Genomic DNA, 14,093 nt, shown 5'->3' with positions numbered 1-14,093 from the left:
AAGTACTGACACATGCTACCACATGCATGAACCTTGAAAACATTATGCAAAATGAAAGAAGTCAGTCATGAAGAATCACATGTTGTAGGATTCCATTTATATGAAATGTCCAGAATAGGCAAATCAATAGAGACAGAAAGTAGATTTAAGGTTACCTAGGGCTGGCAGGGAAGGTGGGGGGCGGGGAGTAGGGAAGAGTGGGAAGATGGAAAAGTTGGGGGAGGGGAGGGGAGGATGATGGCTAAAGGGTATAGATTTCCGGGGGGGGGGGGGGGGATAAGGATGTTCTAAAACTGATTGTGGTGAAGGTTGCATATATATGCAAAGATCTTAAATTCCACCGAATTGTATGCTTTAGGTGGCTGAATTGCATAGTATATAAACCATACCTCAAAAAAGCTGTTTAAAAAATTCCATAACTAAAAATTCTACTGTGAAAGAGCAAGTAACTCCTTACATTTCTTGAGATTTTTCCTAATATGGTACTTTTGAGTTTTTCTCCTAGAAAAGTAAAAAATCTTACCTTCTACTTTACTAGGAATTTTTATTCTTTTTTCATACAGTTTCTGGTGCTCATACCAATCTGAAAAAAGGATATGATGGTTCAACTCCAAATTAATGCTCACTGTCCTTAAACGGACCTATGCAATCCTTCTTTTTTCTTTCTCATTCTCTAGAAAACCTTCTCCAAGCCTTCTTTACTCCCTTCAAACCCTTTATTCCAACATTATGGGGAAAAGGAAAGCCATCGGTTGGAATGCCTCATCTCCTACTATCATGTCAACCTTCCTACATCCATTCTTGTCCTATTTTTGTTTCTTCTGAACCTAACATAATCCTTTCTTCTGTGCTTTGGAACCCATCCTCTGCCACTTTCTTAGGACCCTAAGACTAATAATAATCCTTTCTTACTCCTACAGACGTTTTAGTGTCCACTCTGCTTCATTTACAGTCTGCCCGGTCCCGAGAGTCACTGAGCTTTATGACGCTTGCCTTAAATTAACAGTGTGGTGTATAGATCTTTCATACTTTTTACACTTACAAAACAAACATATTTACCATATTTAAAACTCTTACTATTTTTTTTAACATTTTTTATTGAGTTATAATCATTTTACAATGTTGTGTCAAATTCCAGTGCAGAGCACAATTTTTCAGTTATACATGAACATATATATATTCATTGTCACATTTTTTCCTCTGTGAGCTACCGTAAGATTGTGTAAATATTTCCCTATGCTGTACAGTATAATCTTAAAACTCTTACTATTTTTTTTACAAAGTGAAAGTTTTATTTGCTAGAGTTAAGATATTCTTGGCTGTATGTAGCTATATGATATTCTATTATATAATGTGCTATAATTTATTCAGTTATTCTTTGATAGGCATTTGGATTGCCTAGAGCCCTTTGATTAAAAAAAAATCCTGCAATAAATAATCTTGTAAGTAAATCCATGTGCCTGGTGCTTTTGTTTCTTTGGGCTCAATTGGTAGATGTATACTGCTAGGTAATAGCTTATGTCAATTTAAATTTTAATGGTTACAGACATGTTTTAACGATTCCTAGGAAGTTTCAGCAATTCTTCTACCAACAATATATAAGGGTATCTTTTCACCCAGCTTTGGCCTATATTGGATGTTATCAATATTTTAAACTTTGACCAATCTAATGAGCCAAAAAACACCCAATGGTCACTTCATTGTTATTTGCATTTCTTGAGTACTAGAGAAGTTAAAAATATAGACTTCTGGCAACATAATATCTCAAAATGTGAGATACTACACGTTTTCCATGTTCTCTCACGGGTACTTTTGAACACTGATAGTTATTTTTCTACCACCCACCCCCCACCACCCCAGTATAAGCTAAAACAAAGACTTAAAGAAGCCTCAGGCCCAAGTGTAGAACAGGAAGACCTCAGTGCCTGCTTCTCCTCTCCCAAAGGCTAGATAGGACTCTGGCTTGAAGGCAGAAATTGGAGACAGAAGATCCATCATAACTAGGGGCAGAGAAAGGGATGGAAAGGATTCCAGGTCACGACGTGGAAAGGAGAAACGTCTTCTGCTAAGAGGAGCAGGAAACAGAGCAGCAGGAAACCACTGTCAGGTAGCTCTCAAGTGTGCACTTTCAACACCTCACTCCCCAGATACCAACAGCCTCCACCCAGCAGTCCTGACTCTGAACAGAAGACAAGGAACTTAAACATCTTGAAAAGTGATAGGGGTGGAAGGTGGGGTGGTGTCAGAAAGGGGGAGGGGGAGGAAGAACTTGAAGGAAAACTTTAGCTCCTTGACCAAAACCAAACCAAACAGAACAACTGGGAGTTTCCCCAAGAGCCTATTAGCACCATACATGTTGCCACTGTTACCTATTTATTGCCTATTTGCATTCTATCTCCTGTGAATTGCCAGTTCATATCTATTGCCCATTTTGCAATTGGACTTGTTTTAAAATGTCATATTATAAAAGTGCTTTGTAGAGTAGAGATACAAACTCTATTTCTGTCAAATGTATTGCGAATCTATTTCCTCTTGGGTAATCATTGGGCTTTTGATTTTGCTCATAGTATCCTCTTAATAGAAATTTTTGGTTTTGTTTTTAATATTGTGAGATCAATGTTTTTTGTTACTTCTGGAATTTCTGTCTTGCTTAAGAAAGTCTATCAAATTTCAACATTATTTAACCGGTCCTCTGGATTATCCTTTTATAGTGTAATGATATTATAAAGGTGTTATTTTATACATTTAGATTTTTAATCCATCTGGAATTTCAGTTTTCATACCATAGCATGGACCAGGTAATGATCTGATTTTACTGCCTGGGCTCAAATCCTGACTCTACCACTTAGCTGTGTGACTTTGGACCAGTTACTAAACCTCCCTGTGCTTCAGTTCTTTTCATCTTCAGATGGGGATAATAACAGTTTATATCTCAAAAGGCTGCATTGAGGATTGAGTTAATACATGAAAAGATCATAGAACAGTACCTGGCACATAGTAAATTCTCATTAAATGCTGTTAACTGACCTGGTTGAAAAGTCCTGACACCATTTATTAAACATTTTTTTCAGTCAAAAATGCCCCTTTTGACAATATAAAGTGAGCATATACACTTGGATATGTTCCAGATTCTCTTTCATTTCCCTGATCTACAGATGAATACTACATTGCTTTATTGTTAGTTTTATAGCAAATTTTAAAATCTGGTGGGATATTCCCTCTCCCTAATCTTCTTTTTCAAAACTTTTCTTAATGATTTCCCATAGCATTCATCTTTATAAACTTTAAAATAATATTGTCCTATATTTAAGTTCTATACAAACTTAAATTAAAAAAAAAAAAACTTTCTTAGATAGAAGAATGGAGCTAAGATATCAGCTTCACCCTGTCTGGAAGGGAACCAGTACCAAACCAGTACAAAACTACTACCTAAAGTAGAGATCAAGTCTATCGTGATGCACTTGAAGGTGCTCACAAATTTTAGCATAAGGATTCAAATTTCAGAAGTTGTTGAGTAGGGGAGGAGCTATGCCATTCATTCAATCATTCAAACAAATTCCACTATTTTGCTATGCATTGCTCCATTATGGAAATCTAAAAGCTTACACAGGCAAAACAAGTCACTTAGAGACAACTGTTGCACCAAACTGTCCTTAATCTGGAGAAGTGTTAGCTTCTCCCAACACTTTACCCATGGGGCACAACGCAAGGATTCTTATGTTTACTTTAAACTGTGTTTGGCATGTATGCTTTCCAGGATAAAATAGTTTATCTGGATTTGCAAAATCATTTCCTGTCGTTCCAAGATCAAGCACCATCTTGACTGTAAACATGTACTCTTCTGTCTGCCCGAGCAACTTCGAGGGCACCAATTCACGTTTCCCTTCCGATCGTGACCAGGAAGAGGCCCAATAAATATTTCAAACATAAAAGGACTGTTATAACAAAGGGGTCTTAAAATCCTCCTGGGTTATCTGAACAGCTTTCCGTTTCATTTTGTTTTCACCTCTACCCCGCCACCCCTGAAATTGGAAGAGCTTTTTTTTCTTGGGATGAAACAAGTTTATGCACAGAAGGGTTGAGAGTAGAAAAGAAAATAACAAAAGCAAAAACTAAGTGGGACTTTCAGAAGTGAAGGTATAGATATGAAGGGGGAGAGAACGCTGTGTGAAGACAATCTGACCACAGGCCAGCCTCGGTAATCCCCGTTCAGGATGCCCCTCCTGATAGCAAGCAATTCCTGCCTCAGTGACAACTCCATGTATTGTGTTATAAACACAAACCCATCAAAGCATGGATTACACACACCTTACTGTCACATGGCAAATGGTGGCTGGCTTCCAAGATAAGCTTTATGGAGAGTGAAGAGGAAGGGACAAGAGACATAGGTGAGAGGCCTAGGAGAAAACACTTGCCTTAATCCTTTTATGTCACCAAAGTGATCAGTGATGGAGGAAGCATCACTCATACTTCCCCCTCTCCCTCCCTAGAGTGAAACTAGAAGCTAAATATCATTCAAGATGGCTCCCTTTAAGGAGATGAACCTCAAACCAAAACCCAAAGCAAAGGGCAGTGGATATGTTGTCTGGGCATCACTTGCAAGGCATTTCTCCAGCTTTATTTCTTCAGTCGCTCACAATGAGTGCATTCTGAACTATTCTAAGAGGCTTTATTCTTTTAGTCTTACATAGATTAAAGAAGGGATGTCATAACCTCCTAGAAATTGTTACAGAAGCCTGACAGTCCAAGGTAATTTATAAGAGGTTGAAATTTATAAAAAGTCTAAGTTGACAATGGAGTATTTAGCTAAATTAGGGATAACAGTATCTGGCCCAACAGAAACAAATCACAGTACAACAAAAGCATCAGGACCATTAACCAAGTCAAAGATATATATTATGCAGTTATCTGGGGCTCAGTGCTGTGCTGTGCTGTGCATGAGTGGAGGTGTGTAAGAATGAGCCATACAACCTCACCCCTTGAAGGACTGCCTTTTCTGTTAGAATAATATTAGGCAATAAATTGAAGTAATATGAGGCAGTGTATGATTAAACTTTTAGAACAATGCAGAAATCATACATGCAGTTGGACTTCCAACAGGGAGAAAATAGTTCTTTGGATTTAATTATAATGAGATTACAATATAGAGTTCAAGCTATAGGATCAGTTCTTTAAATTATTAGTTATCCTAAAGTCTACTTCTTTATCTTGAAATACAATGTTGGGCTTTTTCCTCCTTCAAACTGTTATGCAGTTGTTTGGGGAAAGATTTTCCTCCCTTTAAGTTCTCAAGTTTATGTACCTATTTGATATATTTAACCTAATTCAATTATTTGAAAATAATCTGACCTGAAAGAAATTATATAATAAAATTATATTTCCCCCTTGAACAAAGTTGATTTAGCTTGAAATATGAAACCCCACATTAAACTATTTAATGATGTTCAATTAAAGTTCTAAATAACAATGAGTTACATGTAGGAAATAACAAAGAAACAAAGCCAGTTATTTATCATAACAGATATTTTCCACAGTAAAAAAATGGAAGATCAACAGGCAATCCTGGCGAAAATGAACTGGACAGTTGAAGATGATGTGTCAGCAATATACACCCAAACCTCCCAAAAGCCATTGACAAAATCATGAAGGAGGCTCACGTTATTCAGACCAGCTGTCCACACTGATCAAATCATACAGACAGCTCCTTACAACAGGAGTCTTCAAAAAATATTTATCAAATTGAGCTGAATATTCAACTCTGCGTTGTCAGCATTTAAACCCTAAATCCCGAAATGAATCAGACAGCATGTAGAGGAGTGAATTTGAAATTTATCTAACAATAGCTAAAGTTTATACAATACTTGGTCATTCATAAAGATCTTTCACTCAGAAATTGCCTCAGCTGCCCCTAAACAGAATCCTGTGAAGTAGCTAAGAGGTTATTGCCACCCTCAAATTAACAAAGAAGAAGCTGAGTCTCAGGGAAGTTAAATGACTCTGCTCACCTGAGATCACCCCACAAGTAAACCAGCGCTCCCACACAACCACCCCCTCCCACTGACCTGCAAAAGCAGCCTGGCCTGTGGGTGTGTAATTGGTGAGTGGAAACTTGAAATTCATCAGACGTGCATATACATGAAATGTTTCTACTTTTTCAAATAAGTGCTACCAACTGCTCTGTGGACAATCTCCTTCCCCCTTTCCCAGCTGGAAAGTACCTCCCTTAATCACATCTCAGGCCGATTCCCTAACTTTCCATCCCTTTTTGGTTGATAAAGCAGTTAGCGCCGTTAGTTCCTGGAGCAGGCAGTTGAGGGTGGCCCTGAGCTTGGAGTTGGGGGACGGAGCAGGGGATGAGGAGAGCATCCCTGTCTGTGCACTATGAGGTGGTGGTCCCCTTTTGTGGGCCAGCAGGGCTGCAGGGGGCTGTGACCTCATGGAGGCCTCGACAGGATGTGCTTGGGCCTCTGCCTGAAGGCCCTGGGCAGGTGGCCCCGAGCTGGTCTGATCTCCATGGAGGGTGACACTGTGGGCCTCTCCCATTTGGCTTCTATGATGCCGGGCAAGCCAGTGGCCCAGGTTCCTCGGAGTCCAAACGCTGGACCCTGAAGCCCTCACCGGGGATGCAGCACCACTCACCCCAGGGACCTTGATCGTTTTGCTTCTCCCGGGGCCCCTGCACGCGCCAGGGCCCCTGCATGGGCTCCCGGATCTGTGCAGCCACACGCACTTCCAGCCAGGGCAGAAGATGTCAGTTTCACCTACTTTCAGACACTCACAAAATTCAGATTGAAATCTTTTTGAGGCACACTGTCACCCTCAACTTTGGGAAGAAGAACCCAGCGTGCAAGTGAGCTTGCCTGCCCCCTACCCTGGTCCCCTTTCCCACCATGCGTCCAGGCTGCGCTCCTCACGCCAGACTTGGTCCCTGTGGCGCCGGACGCTGTCCCCTGGGGACAACTTGTGTCTGTCTTTTTGGTTGTTGTTCGTGCTGGTGGTGGTGGTGGTCTCCTATGACTTTTTTTTAATTGAAGTATAGTCAGTTACAATGTGTCAATTTCTGTCATGTATACACATGTACTTTATTCGTTTTCATATTCTTTTTCATTAAAGGTTATTATAAGATATTAAATATAGTTCCCTGTGCTATACAGAAGAAATCTGAGTTTTTTAAATTCTATTTTTACATATAGTGGCTAACATTTGAAAATCTCACTTCGGAGCTCACTTCTGATCTTCATCCCCTGTACACCAGCACAACCAGGTAGCTTCTGAGGGTAGAAACAGACCTCAGGAAATGCTCTCACCTGGACCATATGCTAGCATGTGTGGACATGGACTTTGTCTTGAAACAGAGATGTTTACCTTCCCCATTTATTGTTTTAGCTTTGTGTTTAGGCCTAACCATATGCATTACACAAGACAGGCTCTCAACAAATTTTTTTTTCCCCTTATCTACCTCTTTTCTAGGTGAATTTTGTAAAACCAGCTTTTAAAGAACTTGACATAATTGCATTCATTTTTATACTCTACATTTTATACCTTTCACTATGGATTTGAAGTGGCCCTTATAACTAAGTAAACTTTTCCAACTCTTTAAGTTAAAAATAATTGCACCAGGTGCTATTAAAGTCAGCATAATGTAAACCATAAGTTCTAGAGTGTATGTACAGTCTTACTCAAGTGACAAAGTTTTAAGAGCTGTTAAAACATCATTGCAATCATAGGATTATAAACTTCCACTCCCATAGCCCTTACTGTGTGTCAGGCTCTGTTCTAAATGTTTAGGAATGTTAACTCAGTTATAAGTGTTAAGTCATGTAATCTGCAGTCTTTTGGGATAGACAACCTTAGATCTCCATTTTACAGATGAGAAAACTGAGGCTAAAGGCTCATGTCTGGACAGAGAGCAAGACTGACTCGAGGGTTTGTCCCACTCTTAACCACGACATAATATTGTCTCTTTGATTTTCTTCTTCTGAGAATACAAAAAACATCTTACATGGATTTCTGTTAGCTCTAGTCATAGAGTTGCCAGCATTTATGAAAGCTTTACAAAACCACTGCCTAAGAGTTTTAAGAATATCATGCCATTTAATGTCAAGTTCTGCTGCCCCTAAGCCCACCCACAAGGCAGATGCAACCCCATTTCACAAATGTGGAGACAGCATCTCCAAGATGTTAAATTCGTTGGCTAAGGTCATGATATTAGTAAGTGTCAAAGCCAGGCCACAAACCCAGGTCGGCCTGACACCAGAGTCTGCTCTAAACCACGATGCTTTGGATTCCATTCAAAGTAAACTAAATTAGGTTTAAATATAACCCAACATCCAGCCACCTGGAACAATCACTGATGTTATTATCAAGTCAGTGGTTGCAAACTGATGACTTCTGGGTTCCAGGACCTCTGGTGAAGCATATAAGATCCGGCAGCACAGAGCCCACGCTGCACGTGCACATGGCCCTCGGATGGTGCTGAATGGTGACAGCTCCCTTCAGTCATGCAAGCAAGCAAGCAAGCAAGCACTCAGCCCCAACCTGGTCCACTTCACCCAACTCTGCCAGCTGCCTCGCACCTGCAGGCACTTGAGTTCCCAACCCCTAATCTAGAGATGCTCAGGCCAGTGCTGGGTCTCATCTGACACTGCAAACTGGTACAGAATATGAAATAAATTCTTATCAATCGAGCATGGTTTTCTACAGTGTAAAGCAGACATCTGGAGTAAAGAAGTTCCTACTTCTATGCCCCCTTGTCATTAAGCCTTGTCTTTACCTTACAGGAGGGTAAGGACAGTCTGTACTGTCAGTGTGATTCACTTGTTAACAAGGGGAGATGCTCATCTGAAAAGAGAAACTTGGTTTCCACAGGTCTCCATATAAGACATAGGATGCGTAGAGCAAAGACAAAAGAGGGAAAAGGGACACCTAGTCTTTGCAAAACAGAGATCCGCTGAGAACGATAAGGCTGAGCAGACAGGGGATTTCTCCATGATCATCGGCTATCTGAACACTATGTGGCTGTCAGAAATACATTTTAGAGCAAGAAAAAGAACAGTATGATTCCTCATCCAGACACATTTTGGAAACTAGCCAATAGGAAAACAGTCTCATCACTGAGATATTTTTCTTTTTTCAACACCATGAAAATTAACAGAATCTGACATTTATTTCTCTAGGCTATAAATTTGTATATTGATAGATTCTCCCTTTCTGGGTATAGAAGACTTAGAAGTCAAGTTATTACTGACTTCAACAACGACAACAAAAGACTTTTTATTTGTTTGTATAACAAACATCCAAGTCATTCTGACCTGAAGTATGACTGGGTCCAGATACTCACATGGTGCCATCAGGAATTAGTATCCATCCCTGGCTCTTCCCTTCACATTGGATTTCTTCTCTGGCAGGCTCTTCTGTGGCAGCAAGATGGTGTCCAGCAGGTCTGGGTGTACCCGCTCAGTTTAGCAATCCCAGCAGAAATAAATGGTCCCTCTCCCAAGAATAAGTAAGAGGCTCTTGAGGAAGAGGCTCAGGACTGACTCTGTCTGTTCTGGCATTGGTCAAGGGCCAACCCCAGGATTAGTTTCTGTGGCTGGAGGGATGTGGAGTTCTCACTGGTTGGAACTGAGTTCCCACTAGAAACAGAGGGTAGTACTATCTCCATCCAAACCATAAGATCAATGTCAGGGAGATGTGACTTTCCAAAAGAAAGAGCCAGACTCTGTGCAGAAGAAGGTCACTGGACAGGCATTCTTCACTCAGACCTTGGCAAGGTTTCATTAATTCATTTTTCCCCTGGTCCTTTTTTTCAGTATTGAGCTCCTCAGCTTCTCAGTCCAACCCATAAGTAAAAATTACGTTCATTAGATCACTGCACCAAACACAATAAAACAGGAGCCAATATATCAACAAAGGAGTTCTTTTCATGAGATTTCCTGGCTAGTCTATAAGACCCAATAGTCATCTACAGGTAATAGGAAGCATCAAAACATTATTCACCCAAACTCCCCCATATTAATCCTGAAGCTTCCACATTACTGGTATAGAGCCAACTCTTAATTATTAAATACAGAGACTATGGGAACCATGGATTAAAACCAAAGAGTTGTTTAAGCCAACAGATTCTCTTTCCCAGATAAACCTTCACCCTAGCTGCAGGGAGCAACTTCGTGGACTAATTTGAATTTCACATCTGGTGGACCTGCTCCCACACACACCTAGATAGGTAATACACTCCTCCACACACTTCACAGAGTCTGATTAATCCATATCAACTTACCCCAGATGCAAAAGCATTTGATCATTTTGGCAAAAAGACTCAATTAACCGCAAATTCATAAAGCCAATGGAGAACATCAAATCCAAAAGCTGACATTTTAAACTGAATTCCTTCCTGCCCTGCTCCCATCTCTAAGTTAGTCAACATTCCCAACCCTCTCTCCTACCATCTTCATAACATAAAATCACTTCCTTCTTCTCTATCCTTAATTATTCCAGAAGTTTCTATAACCACCCAAGCATAAATAGATCACCAGTGAGAGACAGTAGACGAGAAATGGAAAAGGTTAAAGATGGAACTGTGAAGGCAGGAGGATGTAGAGAGGCCAGCTGGTCAGAGAAGCTGGCGGGGACCTGGAGGAGGTTTTCCAGAGGAGGGCACCTGGGAAGGGGCTGCCGGTGGTGCCCACTTAGTGGTCAGCTTTATTTCATGCTCGTGTCTTCTCACCCCACTCAGTCCAAAAGCCAAATAAGCTCATTTGAATCATAAGAGGCCTTCTCCATCCTCTCTTTTGGAAAACCAGACTGAACCTTGTTTGATTGCCAGCTAACTGTCCAGTCTTGACGTGGTTTGTGCCGCTGCCACTGCTCCCTGCTAACGCTGATTCAGGCCACCTGGGTGCCAGGCACAGCGTCAGATGCTGGGTGCCAATTAGTTGGTTCAGTCCTCACAATTATTACACAGAATGGGATACTTTTGTTATTTTCCAGATGAGGAAATTTGGCTTAGCTTGCCCAAGGTTAACTTGTTAACAAGTAGCAGAGCAGTGACATCACACAAAAATGGAGAAGAGACAAGAAAGAAGAAACCTAGAAAATTCACATATGGCCTAATCTGTTGTTCCATGATCGGACGATGTTTATATTTTTTAGTAAAGCTATGATTCTCTTTTTAGAATGTCTGCAATGCAAACACATGGTTTTTGAAAAATTGTATAGACTGTATTCTTTAATGTAAAGCATGTTAAAACATTAGGAATAATTAAAACTACAGGGATTGGATGAAGGTGGTCAAAAGGCAGAAACTTCCAGTTATAAGATAAATAAGTACCAGGGATGTCAGGTGCAACATGATTAACATAATCAACACTGCTGTATGGTGTATGCGAACGTCATTAGGAGAGGGAATCCTGAGAGTTTTCATCATAAGGAAAACACTGTTTTTCTTTTTCTTTTACTTTGTATCTATATGAGATGATGGATATTCACTGAACTTGTGAGAATCATTTCATGATGCTTATATGTCAAATCATGATGCTGTACATCTTAAACGTATACAATGCTGTATGTCAATTATATCTCAAAACAGGAAGAAAAAAACTATAGGAGTCATTTTGCAAGATCAACACACTTCTAGTTACATTAACTCAAAAGAAATACTGATTTTTTCCAGAAGCACAAATCCCTGTCTCAACTGAGAGAGAACAGAGACCCTATGGCAATGACTGGCTTGGTGGTTTAAGCTTAAATTCTGGCTCCCAAGAAAAAATCACACAAAAGAAAAAAACCATTGTGATTACAGCACTAGAAGGTAGAGTACAGTGGATTTCATGCAAGATGTGGAGCCAGGAGACTGGGGTTGGGACTTCATGTTGGGATTAGCTGTGGGATTCAGGAGGAAGCTTTACCAGTTATGAGGATGATCATAATAAATATACATGAGACTGCATGAGATTGCAATAGGATGGTAAATGGGAAAATGTATTTGGCACACAGTAGGTGCTCAAAAATAAATTTAATTGAAATTGTATATACATCTGTTCTTTGACCCAGCAATCCCACTTCTAGGAACTAACACCTCAGAGAGAAAAGCAAAAGGACATAAAGATGTATGTACAAAGGTGTTCATTAAGCTCTGAAATAACAAAGAAGAGAAAAATTGGAATGGCTGACTGAGCTGTGATCCGTCCGTGGCACAGTGGCCGCACATGTGAGCGATGGAGTGAGTTGTGTGGGTGACAGAGCAGAACTGCCTGAGCTGGGGTCCTGGCTGCACTAATGGTGAAGGATCCCCGGCAAATCACTCAGCCTCTCAATGCCGCCATCTCTTCCCTCTGTAAAATGGGAACGAGAAAAGTGATTCCCTTAGAGGATTGTGAGGATTAAGTGAGTTATACTTGGAAATGCTTAGAAGAATAAATAGCACATAATAAACTTTGACTAAATGTCAACTATGTTGTAACCATTTTTAAAGAGGAATAATTCTATGTGCTGATGTAGAGAATCAAGTAAAAAACAGCAAATTGCATCCCATTCTGTTTAAAGAGAGTAGATGTATAAATATATAACTTTATATGTGTGTGTGTGTATATATATATATATAAAATTACACAGTTACCAAAGGAAATGAGGGGAATACACATCTTTTTTTTCACAGTGTTACCTCAAGAACATGGAATGAGAGAAGACTCTCTTCTTATATAATTTAAGAGGTCAGATTATGAATGATTTTTTCTTTCTCATCTTTAAATATTTCTCAAAGAGATAAAAAGATTGATGGTACTTGAATCTGATGCTCTATTGGAAAGGAACCCCCTCCTTTCTTTAGTTTGCAAAACAGACATGAAGGCTCCTTATTTCCTAAAGGGTCTGAGGAGCTAAAACAAGGGGCTCCTGAGGGATTTTTCAGCATTTCACAAAGCCTAGGAAGAATCACCCATTTGCTGGTAAGAAGGTGGTTTAGGATTGCCTAAGCATCGCGCGTCTCTGCTCGTGCCCCAAATTACATTAATTCGAGGTGATAACACGGACTACAGCAGGCTAAGACACTCAGAGCAGTAGTTTTCTTTTTTACAAATTACGATTAATTATAAACAGAAAAACAACCCTTGGCTTAATAAATGCTGCTAGTCATGCAAAGTCTTTCAAAACACGGAATTCAGTGGATTAAAAGACAGACGACCAACAGGCCAACAGACCTTCGCTGTCGGCTAGTGGTGCTACCATCTTTGAGAGGTTCCAAAGACCTGTAGGAGGTTTCCTTTATTGAAGCAAATGAAAGCAGCCGCTCCTGCATGTTCCTGCCTGATACTAAGAACTTTTTAAAGGCTTCGAGTCAGGTAGCAGTTTTTGCCAATTAACAACTTGATGGTCTCCAGGTCCAAAGTAACCTTGCCGTAACCTCTCACTTATTTCCACCAGACAGGGAGTAGTCGGTAACACACTTCAGCTGAACAGCAGCTCTGTCCCTCTCCCGTAAGTCACCTCTGGCCCCTCTCTCCCGCGGCCACGGCCCCAGCCTCTGCCGGTTAAGCCCAGCGTGTCTGAACGTTTAGTCATCACTTCAGAGCCACTCTTCCAGGAAAAGGCTATTGTTCCTGAGCTTCCTGATCACTTACTTCCTGTCATTTTTTTTTTCGAAAGGGAAAGAATAAAGACCCTCCTAAAATCACACAGGGTTCTGCTCAATTTCACAATTGCAGTTCACTGGATTGTAATTACTTACTTGATTTGGGGGCCATCTAAATATACGATGACTGGCTTACCCTAACCAACAGTGTGCCTGCACCGTGGCTAACTCCTCATAACTCCTCACAGGTCCCCAGTGCAAGTGTCACCTTTCCGTTCACAAGTCCCTGCGGCTTGCAACTTATTTTGCTCCAAGATGTCAAAGCCTGTATGAGTCTCCACTTTATCAATACTACCCCATGACCCATTTGATGAAGTAGATAATTGGGTACTGAAAGGGTCGACCCCTTCCCTAGCTGGAGAGGAGGTGACAGGCATACGGAAACCTGGAAATAACTACCCCTGCCCCACCAGCTCCTGCCCTTCCCCCAACTCGCACAAAGATAATAACTGGGTCAGAAAACTGA

The sequence above is a fragment of the Camelus bactrianus genome, chromosome 2 (assembly GCF_048773025.1).
Source record: "Camelus bactrianus isolate YW-2024 breed Bactrian camel chromosome 2, ASM4877302v1, whole genome shotgun sequence".
NCBI lineage: Eukaryota > Metazoa > Chordata > Mammalia > Artiodactyla > Camelidae > Camelus > Camelus bactrianus.
The sequence above is the reverse complement of the archived record's forward strand: the minus strand, read 5'-3'. Positions refer to the sequence as shown.